Below are 21,086 nucleotides of genomic sequence, written 5' to 3'. Positions count from 1 at the left end.
GGGGGGGCTGAGTGGAGAGAGTGAGGTATGGATGGGGGGCTGAGTGGGGAGAGTGAGGCATGGACGGTGTCTGAGTGGAGAGAGTAAGGTATAGGCGGGGTCAGAGTGAGGAGAGTGAGGTGTGGGCGGGGGGTCTGAGTGGAGAGAATGAAGTATGGGCGGGGTCTGAGTGGAGAGAGTGAGGTGTGGGCGAGGTCTGAGTGGGGAGAGTTAGGTGTGGGCGGGGTCTGACTGGAGAGAGTGAGGTATGGGCAGGGGGTCTGAGTGGAGAAAGTGAGGTGTGGGCGGGGGGTCTAAGTGGAGAGAGTGAGGTGTGGGCGGGGGAGCTAAGTGGAGAGAGTGAGGTGTGGGTGGGGGGTCTGAGTGGAGAGAGTGAGGTGTGGGCGGTGGGTCTGAGTGGAGAAATGAGGTGTGGGCGGGGGGTCTGAGTGGAGAGAGTGAGGTGTGGGCCGGGGAGCTGAGTGGAGAGAGTGAGGTGTGGGTGGGGGGTCTGAGTGGAGAGAGTGAGATGTGGGCGTGGGTGTCTGAGTGGAGAAATGAGGTGTGGGCGGGGGGTCTAAGTGGAGAGAGTGAGTTGTGGGCGGGGGAGCTAAGTGGAGAGAGTGAGGTGTGGGCGGGGGAGCTAAGTGGAGAGAGTGAGGTGTGGGCGGTGGGTCTGAGTGGAGACAGTGAGGTGTGGGCGGGAGGTCTGAGTGGAGAGAGTGAGGTGTGGGCCGGGGAGCTGAGTGGAGAGAGTGAGGTGTGGGCCGGGGAGCTGAATGGAGAGAGTGAGGTGTGGGCGGGGAGTCTGAGTGGAGAGAGTGAGGTGTGGGCGGGGGGTCTGAGTGGAGAGAGTGAGGTGTAGGCGGGGGGTCTGAGTGGAGAGAGTGAGGTGTGGGCCGGGGAGTCTGAGTGGAGAGAGTGAGGTGTGGGCGGGGGGTCTGAGTGGAGAGAGTGAGGTGTGGACGGGGGGTCTGAGTGGAGAGAGTGAGGTGTGGACGGGGGGTCTGAGTGGAGAGAGTGAGGTGTGGGCGTGGGGTCTGAGTGGAGAGAGTGAGGTGTGGGCGGGGGGTCTGAGTGGAGAGAGTGAGGTGTGGACGGGGGGTCTGAGTGGAGAGAGTGAGGTGTGGGCCGGGGAGTCTGAGTGGAGAGAGTGAGGTGTGGGCGGGGGGTCTGAGTGGAGAGAGTGAGGTGTGGGTAGAGTTGGTTTAATAACTGGGAGGAATTCTGCAATTACAGAAGCACATCTTGTAAGTAACTCCCCTCAGTAACTGACCTTGTGTCCACTCTCCAATCTTTTTCCTGAACCAACAGCCCCTTTCCAATCCTTTCCCTGCCTTCCTAATGCTGGAAATTGTGTGTTCTAGTGCCCTTTATGTTAACAAACCTGCAGAGTTTGGATATTTGCGACGCACCTCAGTCAAGAAATTCTAGTCCCAGGTTACATTAGAGCTTTGCAATGTGAGAGTCAAAAGCTTATGGGGTAGAATCAACACTGGTGAATAGCGGTCAACATATGTTTAAGTATAAGTTCATGAAATGTCTTGCCTTTTAAAATTTGGGAAAAGGACATTAGAGATTAAAAATGCTATTGAGTGACAGGCCTTCAGTGTAGGCTAAAAGACAAATGGCCATATTCTTCAGTAGTTTCAACAGTGTGCACTGCTAACATTTTTCTGTGGCTATGATCACAATGTAAGTCATTATGAATGCTTTAGTGTTTATGAAAAGTTGAAAATGTTCTTATCTCAGTGGGAGAGGGGTTGGCGATTTCACATTTTGATTGACAGTTTAAAAAAACTATTCAAGATTTGTTAAAGGTTCCACCGTCCCACAAAGGGAAGCATCCTCTCTTGTAAAATAAAACCTAGAAAAAAAACCTATTTACTAAATTTGTGAACAGATTAGGCACAGGTGTAAGCAATTCACCCTTGAGCCAGCTCCACCATCTAATATAATCATGGCTGACCTCATCTTGGCCACAACTCCAATTTCCCCCCCAACCCTTTAACCCATTATTAACTAAACGTCTGTCTTTCTCCTCCTTACATGTATTCAGTGTGCCAGCATCCGCATCACTCTGGTGAATTTCACAGTTACTCGACCCTTTTGTGAGAAGTAATTTTTCCTCATCTCTGATTTAAATCTGCCAACCCTTGTCCTAACCCTCTCGTTCCAGCTTGCCCCACAAGGGGAAATATCTGCTCTATGTCTCCTAGTGAACGGGCTGTCTTAATCTCAGACCGCTACCAGGGTCAGGGATGGAATCAGTGGTCCAGGAGCAGAGTTTGCCGTGAGCACTGCAAACGAGGGCTCCAGACTTCATCGACTGGAGGCTATTTCTACTCATGTTGTACTGGGTGTCAGTGTGATAATATAGCAACACAGGAGGGGAGGAGAGAGGCGGTTCTGAGGTAGAGCTGGACACTGTGAACCACATATGTAAATGTACACTGTGCTTTTCATGTTTCTGAGTGACAGGATAAGGATGATAATGAAAGCAGGGGCCATGGGTAGAACTTCAGGGATCAGCTCTGAAGTGGAGTGAGAAACTACTTCAAGTAATTCTCTGAAAGGGTGTCTTTAACCCTTTATTTCCTTTCAGACTAGAAGGTTCCTTAAGTATTTACTCATGCATCAATGGGAGACTTACACATGATGATAATGACACAGAGCTCAAACCATAATGACAAGAACACAGCATTTATATCACAGATAATAATCAAAAGGTTACATATTTAATTACCCATATCTCTACCCAAACAGGTTTGAGTCATTAATATTCTGAGTTAGTACACATTAATATAATATCTAATTATATTCACAATAACATACATGATTATCTTACCCAAACATATCATTACATACTTGTATCTTGTAGCTGCTGTGTGTGCCTGTGATGACAAAAAAATCTATATTGTCTAATCCACGCCCACTAACTCCACTCCCCATCATACTCTGATCATGGTAACAATAATGATTCATTCACTAAAATATCAGAAGAAATTGATCACTCTTCATGGCACTGAGGATCCATTCCATCTTCACATTTCTGTGGATTCACCGATCCCTCAAATCGTTAAGGATCTAGACATCCTTCTCTTAGTGAACACATCACTGGCGGCTCCGTAATTATAATTGATGCCTCACAACACTCAGGGCACGGGTTCAATTCCAACCTCGGGTGACTGTCTGTGTGGAATTTGTATAGTCTGCCTGGGTTTCCTACCATAGTCCAAAGATGTGCAGGTTAGGGCGGATTGGCCATGGGAAATTGCCCATCGTGTGCAGGCTGGTTGGATTAGCCATGGGAAATGTAGGGTTATAGGGATAGGGTGGGATGTTCCTCAGAGGGTCAGTGTGGATTTGATGGGCTGAATGGCCTGCTCCCACACAGTCAGGATTCTATAATATGTTCAATTTTATTCATCTATATTATCATAAAGCTTTAAGTTTCAAACTGGCACTTCGTCTGGAAATAATTAAATTGTTTAGAGTTTAATTTGACAAGTAAGTTTCTTTGACTTGAACAATTCCACTGAAGGACACATCAAATCATTCGAATATTGGACATTTGAACATAGCATCTACTGGAGAACCAAAACATGACAGATAGTACAAATATAAGCTGTTTGATGTTCTGTGTGCTTAATCATTTTCCAGTTAACCATTTTCATTATCTTTCCAAAACAAGGAGTTCTTGGAATTGAGCCGAAGATTCAAGGCCATATACTTTACCTAAAAAGATGATTTATTTTTAATGACATTGCCAATAGTGCAGTTTCAGGCTGACCACCAATTGCAGCAGTGATCATTGCAAGTAGAGCAGAACTGGTTAAGGTATTCCGCATCAGAAATTGTTAAGGCAAACACTTAGGCTTGTACCTAAGCCGTAACGTAAACTCTTTGCAAGTGCAACAGCCCAATGCTATGTTTCAATTTATCCTGTTTGGAAATGAAACATGCACAATCAACTTTGTCTCATGAGTCACAGACTATGTAGTCATGATGCTCGTAGAGCCCAGAGCATAGTGCAAAGATGCCTTTTGTAATTCTGTACTGAAGGTCGAGGTGCACCAGTTCCATATTCTGCAAACCTGACTGGGGAATAAATGTTCCAGATATTTGGATTTTCAATCCAGCTGGGTGTTGGCAGGAGGGATGGATGCTAAAAGGAGTGGGTGACCAATGCTAGTGTGTGGCACTCCCATGGGCCAAGGAGGGGGATATGTGAATGGATTGGATTGCTAGGTGCTCTGGGACTTTGTCCTCAGTATAACAAAACAAGACACCCATCTAGCCTTCACCTCCCACACCCTTTCACTCAGCCTACACTTCTCTGGAACGTTGATGCCAACCCATGGCATTGCTACCCAATGCCCCCATAGCAGCCCACACCAACCCATACTCCCATGGTACTTTGATAGCCCCTACACCATAGGTAGACAACTCGTACCAAGCCCATGCCTTTAAATCCTCAATAGCCATGCTCACAGTAACAGAAATGGGAAGAGCTCAGATACCACTCCAGGATGAAACAAAATAATGAATCTTTACAGCAGATTTCACTTGACAAATAATTCTCATGAATACTATTTAAATTCTTTCAAATAACTCATCCTTTAGAAAAACAAACATTTGTAGTCATAACCACTCCTCCCCTTTCAAAACCAGATAACGTCTTTATAACCTCTCAGAATTAGTGGGGCTGCCTCACGGTGCCAGGGACTTGGGTTCAATTCCCACCTCGGGCGACTGTCTGTGTGGAGTTTGCATGTTCTTCCTGAGTCTGTGCCGGTTTCCTCTGGGTGCTCCGGTTTCTTCCCACAATCCAGAAATATGCAGGTTAGGTGAATTGGCCATGGTAAATTGTCCATAGTGTTAAGTGCATTAGTCAGGGGTAAATATAGGATAGGGAGTGGTGTGGGTGAGTTATTCTTTGGTGAGTTGGTGTGGACTTGTTGGGCTGAAGGGCCTGTTTCCATACTGTAAGGAATCTAATCTAATCTAGTGTCCATGGGATTCAGAGGGAAAACTCTGCTGGCTGGAATCATACTGACCGGAAAGAATGATGGCTGATGAAGGTCAATCATTTCAACAGGACTTCCTCAGTATGAATGCTTTCCTCACCAACCTACCCAGAGATGTTACACACCACTGGAACAGATGGGACTTGTACCTAGGTCTCCTGGCTCAGCAGCACAGACATTACCACTCCATCATAAAGGCCCTAGTTCCTCAGGGTAGTGTCCTAGGCTCAACCATCTTCAGCTGCTTCCTCAATGACCTTCCCTCTATCACAAGGTCAGAAGTGGGAATGTTAGCTGATGATTGCATGATGTTCAGCACCATTTATGACTCCTTAGATACTGAAGCAGTCCATATGCAACAAGATCTGAACAATATCCAGGCTCGGGCTGACAAGTGACAAGTGATATTTGTGCCAACAAGTTCGAGGCAATAACTATTTTCAACAGGAGAGAATTTAATCATTACCCTTCACCAATCAATGCCATCACCATTGCTAAATTCCAGCTCCATCAACACTCAAGAATCTTGACATCATCCAGGACAAAGAAGACTGTGTGATTGGTGCTACATCGTTGAGCATCCCCTCCTTTCACTGCACACACTCAGTAACAACAGTGTGTACCATCTACAAGATGTACTGCAGAAATTCAGCAAGGCTCCAAAGACAGCACCTTTCAAAACTGCGATCATTATCATCTATAAGGACAAGGGCAGCAGATACCTGGGACCTCCAAGCCATTCGCTATTGGATATATATCGCCGTTCCTTCATTGTCACTGTAATGCAATCTTGGAAGTCCCTTCCTAATGGCATTGTGGGTCCACATACACTAAATGGACAGCAGTGTTTCAAGAAGGGAGCTCACTACTATCTTCTCTTTATCTTTGGGCACCTGGCTGTGTGGAGTTTGCACACTCTCCCTGTGTCTGCGTGGGTTTCGTCTGGGGGTGGGGGAGTCCAGAACTAGAGGGGATAGGTTTAGGGTGAGTGGGGAAAGATATAAAAGAGACCTAAGGGGCAACGCTGAGAGTGGTACAGGTATGGAATGAGCTGCCAGAGGAAGTGGTGGAGGCTGGTACAATTGCAACATTTAGAAGGCATGTGGATGGGTATATGAATAAAAAGGATTTGGAGGGATATGAGCCGGATGCTGGCAGGTGGGTCTAGATTGGGTTGGGATATCTTGTTGGCATGGACGGGTTGGACCGAAGGGTCTGTTTCCCTGCTGTACATCTCTATGACTCTGTGTGCAGGTTAGGTGGATTGGCCGTGCTAATTTGCCCCATAGTGTTCAGTGATGTGCAGGCTAGGTGGGTTAGCCATGTGAAACAGGGATAGGGTAGGAGGGTGAATTTGAGTGGGATGCTCTCCAGAGAGTCAGTGTGGACTCAATGGGCCAAATGGCCTGCTTCCACAATGTAGGGATTCTATGATTCTAACGAGGAATGGGCAGTCATTACTGGCCATGTACCATGAACGAATAAAGAAAACCTGAAACTGTCAATTAATTCAACGAACAGAGAATTAGCAAGCACTTTACTGTCAACTGCAAAAAAACGTGTAACTCTTTGGGCGTGCAAATGTCTTGACTGCTTGATAGTTGCACAGACCTCATCCCCCTTATTTACACAACCTCATCTCCTGTTAACAATCCCAAAAGGGCAGCCATCCTCCCACAAAGAAGTACCAAAAGACCACTCTACTTTTCCAAATAGCTCACAGAATCATACAGTTCTGTGCTGCTAAAGATTCTGGTGCTTTAGGCCTTTTCCTGAAATATTGAAAGACAGTCATGTGTTAAAAATCCGAATAATGATAATTATTTTTGATTCACAGCAGCTGCAAATTTCTACCGTGTAACTGTGCAATCATGGAGGTGCGAAATATGCCTCCATTTCACACCACCCCACCCCCTGGAAATAATGGCAGAAAGACATGTTCAGGTTGTGACTTCCTGAATCGAGTTTTCAGTCGCAGCTTGACTGGGGCATGGACCTCAGTTCAGGAGAGCATGGTCATTACAAAAATTCAAGACAGAGATTGATAGATCTTTAAGGAAATACAATTGACCTTAAGGGAGATGGCATTGAGGTTAATGATCAGCCATGATCCAGAATGGAAAGGCAAACTCAAGGGCTGAATGGCCTGCTCCTGTGTTCCTTAAACATTCACACTCAAATGGAAGTTCCCGACATTTTCTAATCAACTTGTTCAGAGCTGTGATGTCACACCTCTCGATGCAAGTAGGGCTTAACCCCAGTTCCTAGGCCCAGAGGTGGGGATATTCCAATGCATCCCAAGTGCCCATTTGTAGACTTTACCCCATAGTGAAGTTACCTGATATCATCAATAATGCCACAAACTGGCTGGTTTAAAAAAATAGCAGAAATGCAGTTTATTTTTCATTTACTGCTGTGGTTCTGTTCACCGAGCTGGAAGTTTTTGTTGCAAACGTTTCGTCCCCTGTCTAGGTGACATCCTCAGTGCTTGGGAGCCTCCTGTGTAGCGCTTCTGTGGTGTTTCCTCCGGCATTTATAGTGGCCGGTCCCTGCCGCTTCCGGTTGTCAGTTTCAGCTGTCCGCTGTAGTGGCTGATATATTGGGTCCAGGTCGATGTGTTTGTTGATGGAGTTTGTGGATGAGTGCCATGCTTCTAGGAATTCCCTGGCTGTTCTTTGTTTGGCTTGCCCTATAATGGTAGTGTTGTCCCAGTCGAATTCATGTTGCTTGTCGTCTGCGTGTGTGCCTACTAGGGATAGCTGGTCGTGTCGTTTTGTGGCTAGTTGATGTTCGTGGATGCGGATCATTAGCTGTCTTCCTGTTTGTCCTATATGGTGTTTTGTGCAGTCCTTGCATGGGATTTTGTCAGCTGAAACTGACAACCGGAAGCGGCAGGGACAGGCCACTATAAATGCCGGAGGAAACACCACAGAGCCACCACAGGAGGCTCCCAAGCACTGAGGATGTCACCTAGACAGGGGACGAAACGTTTGCAATAAAAACTTCCAGCTCGGCGAACAGAACCACAGCAACGAGCACCCGAGCTACAAATCTTCGCACAAACTTTTTCATTTACTGTTAGGATTTGGGTTTAGATCGGAAAATTGACTTTTATTTCCCATCCCTAAGGCTTCCGGAACCCAACAGTCTACATTCAATGAGCAGCTTGTTAAAACTGTTTGGCTTAGTCCATTTAGAGACCAATCTGGAGTCAACCACTGTGGTGTGGGATTCAAATCAAATACAGGGTAGGCCAAGCATGTATGGAAGCTCTGTCTCCAGTTGGGCTTTTTACGACAACCTGACAGTTTCATAGTTTCTTTGACAACACGAACTCTTGGTTCCTGGAATTTTAAGAAATGAACTATGCTGTTGCAACTCAAACTGAAAACTCTCTGGATTGAAAGTGCCGGCCTCCAACATAACAAAACCAGAAGAATATACAAATGCCAGAAATTTGTTAAGATTCATTCAAGTTATGGTCATCCCTGGCCTGACCTGCATTGATTTGCCCACCTTCCATTGCCCTGGTGGAGGTGACCTGGCGTTTTTGAACCACAGCAGTGCTTGGGGTGGAGAGCTGTTAGGAGGGGAGTTCCAGCATTTGGGAATGTAGGGATAAACACAGTTTGGCACATTAGACCATAAAAATAGGAGCAAGAGTAGACCATCTTGGCTCCTCGAGCCTGCACCACCATTCTGTAAGATCATGGTTGGCTTTTCCATGGACTCATTACTGACTGACTCACCATAAGCCTTAATTTCTTTACTGTTCTAAAATCTATCTTTCTTTGCCTTAAAAGCATTCAATGAGGTAGCCTCAACTGCTTCACTCGACAGGGAATTCCAGATTCATAACCCTTTGGGTGAAGAAGTTCCTCCTCAACTCAGTCTTTAATCTGCTCCCCATTATTCTGAGGCCGTGCCCCTGCATCTAGTGGTAGGAAGGAAATCCCGACATTTTAATATAATGACAGTGAAGGATTGGTGATGTATTTCTGAGTACAGTAGATAGGAGGAGGTGAACTTGCTGCCATTGTCCTCCCAGGTGGGCCATGAGTTGGAAGGTGCTATTGGAGGAGCTTTGTTGAATTACTCCAGGGCATCTTGTAAATGGTACGCACTGTTGACGCTGTGCATCGGTGGTGAGGGGAGTAAACGTTGAAGATAGTGGATAAGGTGTTAATCAAGTGGGCTGCTTCATTTTTAATGGTGTCAAAGCAGTTATCGGAGCTGCACTCATCCAAGCAGGTGGGGAGTATTCCATCACACTCCTCACTAACATCTTGTACTTTGGTGGATAGGCACTGGGGAGACCAGAATTCCTAGCCTCTGACCTAATTTTGTAGTCACAGTGCTTAAATCACTTGTTCATAGAACATAGAACATAGAAGAATACAACGCAGTACAGGCCCTTCGGCCCAAGATGTTGCGCCGATCCAAGCCCACCTAACCTACACAAGCCCACTATCCTCCATATGCCTATCCAATGCCCGCTTAAATGCCCATAATGAGGGAGAGTCCACCACTGCTACTGGCAGGGCATTCCATGAACTCACGACTTGCTGAGTAAAGAACCTACCCCTAACATCTGTCCTATACCTACCCGCCCTTAATTTAAAGCTATGCCCCCTTGTAATAGCTGACTCCATATGTGGAAAAAGATTCTCACTGTCAACCCTATCTAAACCCCTAATCATCTTGTACACCTCTATCAAGTCACCCCTAAACCTTCTTTTCTCCAATGAAAACAACCCCAAGTGCCTCAGCCTTTCCTCATACGATCTTCCTACCATACCAGGCAACATCCTGGTAAACCTCCTCTGCACCCGTTCCAGTGCCTCCACATCCTTCCTATACTGCACACAATACTCCAGATGTGGCCGCACCAGAGTCTTATACAACTGCAACATGTCCAGCTTCTGTCCAATGGTAGCCTCCAAAATGGTGAAAGTCAAGTATTCAATGATGGTATTACCGTTAAACATCGGAGGGTGATGGTTAGAGTTTTTATGAGATAGTGGGAAGTTTGGCCAGTTGGATAGAGAACTTGATAACCGGTCAAAGTCAGAGTGGTGGTAGATGGCAAATATTCAGCCTGGAGCCCAGTTACAAGTGGAGTTCCGCAGGGATCAGTTCTGGGTCCTCTGCTGTTTGTAATTTTTATTAAGGACTTGGAAGAGGGAGTCGAAGGGTGGGTCAGTAAATTTGCAGACGATACGAAGATTGGTGGAGTTGTGGATAGTGAGGAGGGCTGTTGTCGGCTGCAAAGGGACTTAGATATGATGCAGAGCTGGGCTGAGGAGTGGCAGATGGGGTTCAATCCTGTCAAGTGTGAGGTTGTCCATTTTGGAAGGACAAATAAGAATGCGGAATACAGGGTTAACGGTAGGGTTCTTAGTAAGGTGGAGGAGCAGAGGGATCTTGGGGTCTATGTTCATGGATCTTTGAAAGTTGCCACTCAGGTGGCTAGAGCTTGTAAGAAGGCCTATGGTGTATTAGCGTTCATTAGCAGAGGGATTGAATTCAAGAGTCGTGAGGTGATGTTGCAGCTGTAAAGGACCTTGGTAAGGTCATATTTGGAGTACTATGTGCAGTTCTGGTCGCCTCATTTTAGGCAAGATGTGGAAGCTTTGGAGAGGGTGCAGAGGAGATTTACCAGGATGTTGCCTAGAATGGAAAATAGGTCGTACAAGGATAGGTTGAGAGTGCTAGGCCTTTTCTCATTGGAACGGCGAAGGATGAGGGGTGACTTGATAGAGATTTATAAGATGATCAGGGGAATAGATAGAGTAGCCAGTCAGAGACTTTTTCCCCGGGTACAACAGAGTATTACAAGGGGACATAAATTTAAGTTGAAGGGTGGAAGGTATGGGGGGATGTCAGGGGTGGGTTCTTTACCCAGAGAGTGGTGGGGACATGGAATGTGCTGCCTGTGGGAGTGGCAGAGTCAGAATCATTGGTGACCTTTAAGTGGCAATTGGATAGGTACATGGATGGGTACTTAAGCGAGGACAAATGTTCGGCACAACATCGTGGGCCGAAGGGCCTGTTCTGTGCTGTATTGTTCTATGTTCTATGTTCTTGGAGTGCAGAAACATCAGCTCAGTCCTGAGTGTCGGTGCCTTAACCTGAAACTGTTGTCTAAATTCCCCAGGCAGTGGAAACAATCTCTCAGTATTTAACTTCATCCTGCTCAAGGTGCGTCTGAGTCATACTCAACGCAATCTATCACAACCAGTCCTAGAGACATACAGCATGGAAACAAACCCTTTGTTCCAACTTGTATATCCTAAACCCAACTAGTTCCATTTGCCTGTGTTTGGCCCATATCGCTCTAAATCAATGTAACCATCCAGATGCCTTTTAAATGTTGCAATTGTACCAGCCTCTACCAGTTCCTATATGTGGTGTAAAATTATGTCCCAATACATGTGTGAATCATAATGTAACACATGTATTGGGCCAAGCAGTGGAATGTGGTGAAACGGTTAAAAATTATGTCCCAATACATGTGTGAATCTAACCGGAATGGAGGTGTTGCTTAGTCCCGTGTGAATCTTATTACACACCTCCCCGTGTGAATCTTCTTATCTGTATGTAACCAGAATGGAATGTGTTTTTTAGCCTTGCTCTGCTGTTCACATGAATGTTTATATCTGGAAAAGAGTATATCAGCTGGAAAAGTCTCCAGTTCGGTGAGTCTGCTCCGGGGTTACGTTTAACCGCCGAGCGTGGGTTGTTGGCAACCGCTCTACGAGAACTGACGGCTCCCAGTTCCGGTAACATGTAGAGTGAGTATAAGCCAGACCCGTTGTAAGTATGAGACCTGGTTGTGGCGACGCTGCGGGGAATAAAATGCTCATATTCTAGCAGACTCGCCTCTTGGTCGTTTGTTCTGTGTCAGACTACTCTCCTACGAACCTGACCTTGAGAATTTTTTCGCAGCGAGCAGGGTCAAACGCAATTGAGGAGAGATTTTGATACAGAACAATGTTTTGGAAAAAGACTAAGAAACCAGAAGAACAAACTGTGGAGGTCCCGACCGTCCCGGGATGGCATGGACCGTGGCATGACGTGGCAGTTTGTTTGAGAAATGGTGGGGGGCGACCGGAGGAACCCCAGGGTCGCTGCTGTCCACCCTTGAGAGGATTCCAGTCCTGCCGAAGAACCCCTTGCCTGGGGTACAGCGGAGGATGTGGGCATGTCCAAAAAGCTGAAGCGGAGTTAACAGAATTGAATGGGATTGAACTGAACTGAACTGAGTGGAACTGAAGTGAATCAAATTGAACGGAACAAAATGGAACTGAGCTAAATTGAATTGAAATGGACGGAACTGAATTGAACACAATTGAATTGAACTGAACAGACCTGAACTGAGCTGAATTGAACTACACTGAATTGACTGAACTGAAATTAACTGAAACGAATTGAACTGAATTAAGCATAATGTAACACATGTATTGGGCCAAGCAGTGGAATGTGGTGTAAAATTATGTCCCAATACATGTGTGAATCTAACCGGAATGGAGGTGTTGCTTAGTCCCGTGTGAATCTTATTACACACCTCCCCGTGTGAATCTTCTTATCTGTATGTAACCAGAATGGAATGTGTTTTTTAGCCTTGCTCTGCTGTTCACATGAATGTTTATATCTGGAAAAGAGTATATCAGCTGGAAAAGTCTCCAGTTCGGTGAGTCTGCTCCGGGGTTGCGTTTAACCGCCGAGCGTGGGTTGTTGGCAACCGCTCTACGAGAACTGACGGCTCCCAGTTCCGGTAACATGTAGAGTGAGTATAAGCCAGACCCGGGAGTCTGCTCCGGGGTTACGTTTAACCGCCGAGCGTGGGTTGTTGGCAACCGCTCTACGAGAACTGACGGCTCCCAGTTCCGGTAACATGTAGAGTGAATATAAGCCAGACCCATTGTAAGTATGAGACCTGGTTGTGGCGACGCTGCGGGGAATAAAATGCTCATATTCTAGCAGACTCGCCTCTTGGTCGTTTGTTCTGTGTCAGACTACTCTCCTACGAACCTGACCTTGAGAATTTTTTTTAAAACACTATAGCAGCTCACACTACCCACTGTATAAAATAATTGCCCCTCAGGTCCTCAAACCTCTGCTCTCTAAGATCAAAGAACAAAGAAAATTACAGCACAGGAACAGGCTCTTCAGCCCTCCAAGCCTGTGCCGATCCAGATCCTCTATCTAAACCTGCCGCCTATTTTCTAAGGATCTGTACCCCTCTGCTCCCTGCCCATTCATGTATTTGTCTAGATACATCTTAAACGACGCTATTGTTCCTGCCCCTACCACCTCCGCTGGCAACGCATTCCAGGCACCCACCAACCTCTGTGTAAAGAACTTTCCACGCATATCTCCCCTAAACTTTTCCCCTCTCACTTTGAACTCGTGACCCCTAGTAATTGAATCCCCCACTCTGGGGAAAAAGCTTCTTGCTATCCACCCTGTCTATACCTCTCATGATTTGGTAGACCGCATTAGGTCCCCCTCAACCTCCATCTTTCCAATGAAAACCTACTCAAACTCTCTTCACAGCTACCACCCTCCATACCAGGCAACATCCTGGTGAACATCCCTCTGCACCCTTTCCAAAGCATCCACATCCTTTTGGTAATGTGGCAACTAGAACTGTATGCAGTATTCCAGATTTGGACTCTCCTACCTTGGGGAAAAGATTTTGTCTGGCTATCCTATCCATGCCCCTCGTGATTTTTTTAAACCTCTACAAGGTCACCCCTCAGCCTTCGACGCTCCAGGGAAAACAGCCACAGCCTATTCAGCCTCTCCCTACAGCTCAAACCCTCCAACCCCAGCAACATCCTTATCGATTCTTTCTTCACCCTTTCAACATCCTTCCTTTAACAGGGTGACCAGAATTGTATGCAGTATTCTAAAAGTGGCCGAACCAATGTCCTGTCCAGCCTCAACGTGACCTCCCAACTCCTCTACTCAATGCTCTTACCAATAAAGGCAAGCATGCTGAATGTCTTCTTCACTGGCCTGTCTACCTCCGACTCCACTTTCAAGTAGCTATGTATCTTTGGTTTCTTTGTTCAGCAACACTCCCCTGAGCCCTACCATGACTGTGTAAGTCCTGCCCTGGTTTGCCTTACCTAAATGCAACACCTAACATTCTGAGTCAGATAGTAATATGACTATTCCGTTGTTGGTTGGTACAATTCCATACATTACACTGTCTTGCAGCTACTTTGCTAAGGTCTGTTATGTATCCCAGTTTGGTCAGCCAGATGGGGCACAGGATTTTGTGACATTTTTCCCAAGATATCACTGCTACTGTGCTTTCATATATTTTGGGGAAAACAAGGAGGCAATATTCCCAAGCACAATTTATTCAATGACTGAGGTTTGGTCCAATCGATCTCTGTAGCCAATGAAATCTCAAGCTGGACAGCAACATTAATGAACTGAAAACAGAAAGTGCTGGAAATATTCAGAAGGTCATAACTGTTGGGTGAAAATGTCATTGGCTTAACTTTATTTCTCTCTCCACGGATTCTACCCAACCTGTTGAATGCTTCCAGCGTTTTCTGCTTTTACTTCTGATTTCAGCACCCAGGGCATTTTGCCTTTGTAAGGGAAGCACTAACAGTCCCATTTGCAATAGAATTCTTAAATGTGTGCAAAAATACATCTCTCCAACATGGTTCTCATCAAAATATACAATGGAACGAATCCTAAAATGACAGGAATATGAGTGACATTAAAGCCAACTTTGCACGTGTTGGAATAAGTCCACTGTAACAGAGTCATAGAGATGTACAGAATGAAACAGATCCCCCTTTGGTCCAACTCATCCATGCCGATCAGACATTCTAAATTAATCTAAACCCATTTTTCAGCATTTGGCCCACATCCCTCTAAACCCTTCCTATTCATATACCCTTCCAGATGCCTTTTAAATGTTGTGATGGTACCAGCCTCCACCACTTCCTCTGGCAGCTCATTCCATACACACACCACCCTCTGCATGAAAAAGTTACCCCTTACGTCCCTTTTAAATCTTTCCGCTCTCGCCTTAAACCTTCACCCTCTAGTTTTGGACTCCCCCCCCCACCCCGGGGAAAAGACCTTGTCGATTTACCCTATCCATTGTACAAACTTCTACAAGGTCACCTCTCATCCTCTGACACTCCAGGAAAATAGCCCCAGCCTGTTCAGCCTCTCCATACCCTGACAATATCTTTGTTAATCTTTTCTGAACCCTTTCAGGTTTAGTGTGCTTACACTTTATCTCCAGACTGCTGCTGCTTGGTGTTTTGTTCCATTACCACTCTCCATCATGGGCTGAGCTCCAACACTTCGTGACAACATCCAAATGGTGCACTGGGGTTGTGGGATCACACAAAGGTTTCGGCCACAATCTTCCAAAAGCTTGAAAATTATCGTGTAAACAGAGGAAACAGCACTTTGTAGATGCAGAGCAGAGCTCACCTCATCTCAGGTCAGGGGACGTGGCAGCCAGTTTCCCCCTCAGCTTTGTAAAAGGAGCTGCCCTGGAAGGTGAGTGCCTCCAGCCTGAGGTACTGCTGCCAGTCAGCAGAGTCTGCCTCAGGAACAGGACCATTCACAGGCATCTGTTCCATCAGGTAGGCTGACTAATTCATGTGAACAAAGGTAGGCCACTCAGCCCTTCAAGCCTGCCCTGCCACTCAAGGAGAACACTAAAAACATTCAATCATGCCTTTCAAAAAACTGCTGCACAAAGGACAACAGCCTCCCTGCTCTAAGACTAACAAAGGAAAGAGAGGAAGGAGGGAGGGAGGAGGGAGGAGGGAGGAGGGAGGAGGGAGTCCTCGGCTGTAATATCTACGTGATCTTGTCCTGGGCTATAAAATCTACGTGATCTTGTCCTGGGCTATAAAATCTACGTGATCTTGTCCTGGGCTATAAGATCTACATGATCTTGTCCTGGGCTGTTCGATCTACATGATCTTGTCCTGGGGTATAAGATCTATATGATCTTGTCCTGGGCTATAAGATCTACATGATCTTGTCCTGGGCTATAAGATCTACATGATCTTGTCCTGGGCTATAAGATCTACATGATCTTGTCCTGGGCTGTTCGATCTACATGATCTTGTCCTGGGGTATAAGATCTATATGATCTTGTCCTGGGCTATAAGATCTACATGATCTTGTCCTGGGCTGTAATATAAATGTGAGTCTCCATCAAAATTGCTGCTGATAATTTGATTTGATTAGCTCTACTCAGGGACAGGGATTGATAAGCATAATACCAACAATGTGGGTTCGGTCCTCCTTCTCACCATGTCCCCTGGCCTGAGACATAATGACCCTCAGGTTAAACCACCACCAGTTATCCCCTTCTACAATGACAGAGCAGCCCTGCTGTCTGGTAAGACTTTGGTAATTTACATAGAATACATTGGTTGAGATAGCACCTGCCTTTGTTTTGCTCTCTGCATAATTATAAAGTGGCGATTGAAGAGGCTGATGCACTAACTTAAGTGCAAAGTTAAAACCACGTACCTAAAGGAAAAGAAATTTCAGAATAAGAATGGTCTAAATATGTGTAGGTTAGCTGATTGGCCATGCTAATTGCCCATAGTGTCCATGGATGTACAAATTGGGTGGGTTAGCCATGGGAAATTCCAGGGATGGGGTGAATCTTAGTTGGATGTTCTTTGGAGGGTTGGTGTGGATTCAATGAAGTGAATGGCCTGCTTCCACACTGTAGAGATTCTATGATTCTAACAGGGCAATAATGATAACTGAGGTAATACCCATGAATCAATGATGGTCATGAAGGAGCCATGAATAATGGCAAGCTATATAGACAGAGTTAACCATATCAGAACTATATAACCATCATGATAGACAGACACATGTGAGCAGACAGATCTGGAGTGGCCAGCTCGATGATGGTCAGCTGTGCATGTACCCTCTGTGGTCCATCTTGATAGCTATCATTATAGCTGCGTGCACAGAATCATTAAAAAAAACGTTCTGTCTTTGGCATTCCTCTCTATGTTTCAGATCGTTATCTGTATTTTTCTGAGAAGGTTGCTTTGTACCACAGAAAGATTTAATCATTATGCAAGATGGAACAATTCACAGTTGGGTTTAATTTGCAGAATATTACAATTTTACAATGCTCTGAAATCAAACAGCGCACTCAGTGGAGCTTGCTCGACATTTTTAGAGTACATGTTGTCTGGCTGAAAGATCTGAGTATTAAAAAGAAACGATGGTCCATTAGGGCACTAATTCAACTCACATGCCCAGAGCTCGCTGGCACAAATTCAGTAATAACTCCCAAACCCTGGAACAAAACCTTCAACGTACCAAATGTGGCTATGGCTACTGTGTACACAATGCCTGACCTGCTGTGCTTTTCCAGCGCCACATTTTTCGACTCTGATCTCCAGCATCTGCAGCCCTCACTTTCCCCACAACCCAATCACTGCCAGGCTTGTGAGAAAAACCTCCACTCAGTGTGAATGCACAATGCTCTATACATCACGGTGGCTCAGTGGTGAGCACTACTGCCTCACTGCACTAGGGGAGCTGGGTTCGATTCCAGTCTTGGACAATGGTCTGTGTGGAGTTTGCACATTCTCCCTGTCTCAGTGTGGGTCTCCTCTCACAGTCTAAAGATGTGCAGATTAGGTGAATTGGCGATGCTAAATTGTCCCATAATGTTCAGGGATGTGTAGATCAGGTGCATTAGTCAGGGGTAAACGTAGGGGAATGGCTGTGGGTGGGATGCTCTTCGGAGGCTTGGTGTGGTCTTGTTGGGCTGAAGGGCCCGTTTTCACACTGTGGGGATTCTATTCTATCATGGGCCAGTGTTCTGATCATGGTACTTTTTCCCATGGGGCCATACAGAGTTTTAAGAGAGGCCCACGACTGCAAATGGAATATTTCTCTTCATGCCTCCTGTAGCAGAAACGTTACGCATTTAAGGCGGGTGCTGAAGCAATTCTCAGCCTGCATGAAGCTCTGCATTTTCAGAAGCCAACTGACGATTTAAACCGTCGTGTAAGCATTTGTGTTTTGTCATTTCTCGCAGAACCTCTCTCTCTCTCTCCTCGACTCAATGGCCAGCCACAGTAAATTTCCTGTACCATCAGCAAATCGAAAGCCTTACATGCGTGTTTGAGACACACATGGTGGCAGCAACTGAAAAGTCGAGGAGAGGCGTTCAATTTAATCCGAGCAGTTACAAATAAGATGTGAACCTTTTAGTGTGTCATTTGATTAAGTGAGTGGCTGAATGGCCTGTATTTAGACTTGGCCAGTGAATGTCCGGGACCAACCGTTGCAAATTCAATCTGAATTGGTACAAATGGGGAAAAATTGCTCTCCTGTCATTGATCTGGGCCATACCAGTTCTAAAAACCCCTACCCTTACAACTTCTCTTCCCCCTTCCTCAAACCAAACATCCGTGCTGTACATCTCTATGACTCTCCGTATCTTCAGGCGACTTTTCACCCCCTTTCTTTTCCACCCAGCATCACTGTTATTTCCTAAGTAACTCCTGGAAGCTTTACCCCTCGAAGAAAAAACCAACAGGAATTGAAGCACCTCGGTGCCCACTCAACACACCTCTGTGACTCCACGGTTGAGTACATTAACCATTGACTTGAGAATACGCCCCAAATTAGGGTTTGGTGCCATTCAGCTTAACAGTCTTGTCACTGTCCCATCACAGAATGAACTGCTTCTAAAAATGCGAGAAGCCTATGCAAGGAACTGAATGAAACCTATTTGCTGCATGCACTGAAACAGATTTCATGCCAGCTGTTTGACAACAGCTCCTTCCTGTCAGCATGGAGATTTTTTTTTTCATCGGTTTTTGCCCGGAATTAAACCTCCCTTGAGCATCGATCATGAAGATGAGAAGTATCCTTTCAATCATCTCAGTACTGTTTGGTCGTGACTGAAACTAGCTGTGTCACTGGAAAAGGCTGCTGGTACATCGGTTTTACTCAAAATGAAAATGAAGAGGGTTATATTTTCCTATGACTATACAGCAAACTGAACACTGGCTTCTAAGTTTGGTCATTGACAAGTGGTTTAACTAACAGTTGACAGGAAATTACAAGCAAGTGAGTGCCCCAGTTTTGTTCAATGGCTTCCATTTTGAAAGCTTTGTATAGCACTGATGGCCATTGATAGGGTTTGTGTATAGAATTCAGAACTTTGTGTGTATATTGCTGTAAAGGAAGATCGAGTTGCAGGCTCAGCTAGAGACCTGACAGGAATGTTCATGTGTGTAGAACCTGGGTGGGGGAATTAACAAGATGGGTCTGAGTACTAGCAGTGTCCACTGGCCCACTGGGTGCAATGTTATATGGATGGAATACAATGTTATCTTCCTTTATCTCTCATCTCTTCTCTTGGTCAGACCAAGAAGTATAGTTGACATTATCAAACCCAAACAAAAACAGAAAGTGCTGGAGAAACTCAGCAGGTCCGGCAGTGTCTGTGGAGAGAGAGAAAAATTTTGAATCCAGTGACCCCTTCTTCAGGAAGTGACAACTCACAGGACTGGAAACTTTAATTCTGTTTTCTCTCCGCAGGTACTGCCAGATCTCCAGTTTCTGTTTTTTGTTCTTTTTAGATCTCTAGCATTCGCAGTTCTTTATTTTAATATTTTTCTGCTGCTGCAGATTTGCTGTTTAAAAACTTCATGTCTGGACAGTAAGTTTTCTGTATGATGATTCTATCTTTCCCTCTCCAGAAAAAGGCCTCAACAGATTGCTCCCTGATCTGAAGCAGGTTCATACCAAGCAGTCTGAGTCCTGGTATTATCTGCATCTGTGTTCTTGATTTGATTTGATCTATTATTGTCACATGTAGCTAGATACTGTGCAGTACAGGCAGATCACACCACACAAAGATCATTGAACGGAGCGAGGCATACAAAGTTATAGCTGCAGAGAAGGTGCACGAAAAGCAAGATCAACATTAGATTTGAAATGTGCGATGTCCGTTGAGAGGTCTAATATCAGCGGGGAAGAAGCTGTTCTTGAGCCTGTTTAAGCTTTTGTACCTTCTGCCTGACTGAAGAGGTTATAACCGGATGGGAGGGCTCTTTGATGATGTTGGCTGCCTTCCCCAGGCAGTGGGAAGTGTAGATGGAGTCACTGGATGGAAGGTTGGCTTGTGTGATGGACTGGGCTGTGTTCGCAACTCTCTGTAGTTTCTTCCGGTCCTGGGCAGAGCAGTTGCCATACCACATGGTGATATATCCATTCTATTGTATAAAACCTTGAGGCACTAACTACACTGCAACAGGCAGTGGTCATGATCTGCATAATACTGTCTGCTGCCTAGTGCTCAGGAGATGTAAGGTAGCTTTAAAAATTGCTTTCTCTGCACTTGCACAAAGGCTGTGTGAAACATGCAGTCTAAACTTCGGTAAATATAACTGTTGGTAAGGTTCTGAGTGGACAGCACTGCAGCGACCAGCAGTGTAGTCAGCAGTCAACGAAGTTAGACAATAACTCTTAACCTGCTCACTTAATCTTTGCTTTCTGAGATGTTCCGACCCGCATCAGCCAATTTTTTCGAGGTGTGAGCAGGTAACAGAGTTTCCGGTTAGGACAAGTTTATTGAGTTCGACACGCTGAAATATGAACTACAACCATTCTCGACTTCCCTTTCTCAAATTGAGCTGTCGTTTCAACCTGTCTTAACTTCCCAGAAGCTCAAACCTGGATGCACAGTCATAGCAAAAATAAGGCTTGAGATGGGAGCTAGTTTGAAAGAACCCATGTCACTTGAATGTAACCCAATTTGCCTGTGACCATACTAAGTTTTCACACATCTCACACACACACACTCCAATTTAAAGTGCACTGCAACTAGAAGCACAGTTATTAAAGATAAGAGATCTCACCACAAGACTCAACATACGACAATGTGGGAAACCCCAGTCAACTCGACAGATGCCCTTTGACAGTATCATCCGTCTACGATAGCTGGTGAAGTAAATTGCAAATTCAACAACTTTTATTATTTGCTGAACCAAAAGTGATGTGCTCTTCAGGCACTGGAGATTA

General features: G+C 45.5%; 1 protein-coding gene across 1 annotated transcript in view; it reads right to left on the bottom strand.

Annotated features, from left to right (window-relative positions):
* Positions 1–21,086, bottom strand: part of LOC122542619 (nuclear receptor ROR-alpha A) — an 873,418-nt gene that overhangs the window by 522,684 nt on the left and 329,648 nt on the right. The window lies entirely within an intron of this gene.

Source organism: Chiloscyllium plagiosum, unplaced genomic scaffold (genome assembly GCF_037043375.1).
Source record: "Chiloscyllium plagiosum isolate Xiang-an unplaced genomic scaffold, Cpla_swu_hap1 HiC_scaffold_42, whole genome shotgun sequence".
NCBI classification, from domain to species: domain Eukaryota; kingdom Metazoa; phylum Chordata; class Chondrichthyes; order Orectolobiformes; family Hemiscylliidae; genus Chiloscyllium; species Chiloscyllium plagiosum.
Note: the sequence above shows the minus strand (reverse complement) of the source record. Positions and strands in the feature narration are given on the sequence as shown.